An 862-nucleotide genomic window follows, 5' to 3' on the forward strand; every position below is an offset into this window, starting at 1 on the left:
GGAGCAAAGGAGGGGCAGGACTCCAGGCTCTGCTGGTGGGATCCTGCACTGGGGCAGGTGGGGAGAGAGGAGGCTTCCCTCAGGCACAATGTCTGTGCTGGGGAATGGGAAGGGCTGGTTGTGGGCATCCATCACAGTGGTTCAGCCCCACAAAAGCTCAGCACTGGATAAATTAGGTCAGTAACCTTAAAAGTGCTGCAGGACGGCTTTCTGGTTGAAGTCACAGACTTATGCAGGTACCTCTTTGTCAAGACCAGCAGCTCAAACAAGGGGGAGGCACCATGGCTCAGCTGGCTAAAGCACCTGTCTAGTAAACAGGAGATCCTGGGTTCAACTCCCAGTGGTGCCTTGCTGCACATCTGTGGCAATGTTTTCTTCCATCTGTCTGGGGAACAGAAGAGCCCTCCCTTGGCAATCCCAGTCATTGCTGTGGAAGGTAAAGGCTGATGGGAGAGGGGCATTGGAAAGCCTCCACTCACAGACTAGAGCTCAGGCAAAGTCAGCTGGAACTGATGTTTGGAAGGTGACTCCTCTGGCTGCAAGAAGAAAGGCTGATCCTCCCAGCTCTGGGGCTCTGTGCCCTGTCTGGGCAGGGCAGAAGAGGGAGAGTTACTCTCCTCTCACATCCCTTTGTCATTGACAAAACCCAAACGAGTGAGGAGAAAAGTCCCAGAGAGGCTCTGTGGCTCCCCTGGCCATGAACCTCCCAGGTACATGGGGATGAGGAAAGCAGCACCCAGTGGTGCCTGGCCAGATATTTCTGGCTGCCTCTCACCTGCTTTGCAGCACCTCTGGGCTGTGCTGGAGAGTTCAGAGCTGCAGGAGGCGGCTGCCGTCCTTCTGGAGGAAGAAGTAACAGACA

General features: G+C 55.3%; 1 non-coding gene across 1 annotated transcript; it reads left to right on the forward strand.

Annotated features, from left to right (window-relative positions):
• Nucleotides 1-275: 275 nt before the first annotated feature.
• TRNAT-AGU (transfer RNA threonine (anticodon AGU)) lies at nucleotides 276-349 on the forward strand. Its single transcript has one exon. It is a non-coding gene; the product is annotated as a tRNA-Thr (tRNA).
• The last annotated feature ends 513 nt before the right edge of the window (nucleotides 350-862 follow it).

This window comes from Carettochelys insculpta, chromosome 7 (genome assembly GCF_033958435.1).
Source record: "Carettochelys insculpta isolate YL-2023 chromosome 7, ASM3395843v1, whole genome shotgun sequence".
NCBI lineage: Eukaryota > Metazoa > Chordata > Testudines > Carettochelyidae > Carettochelys > Carettochelys insculpta.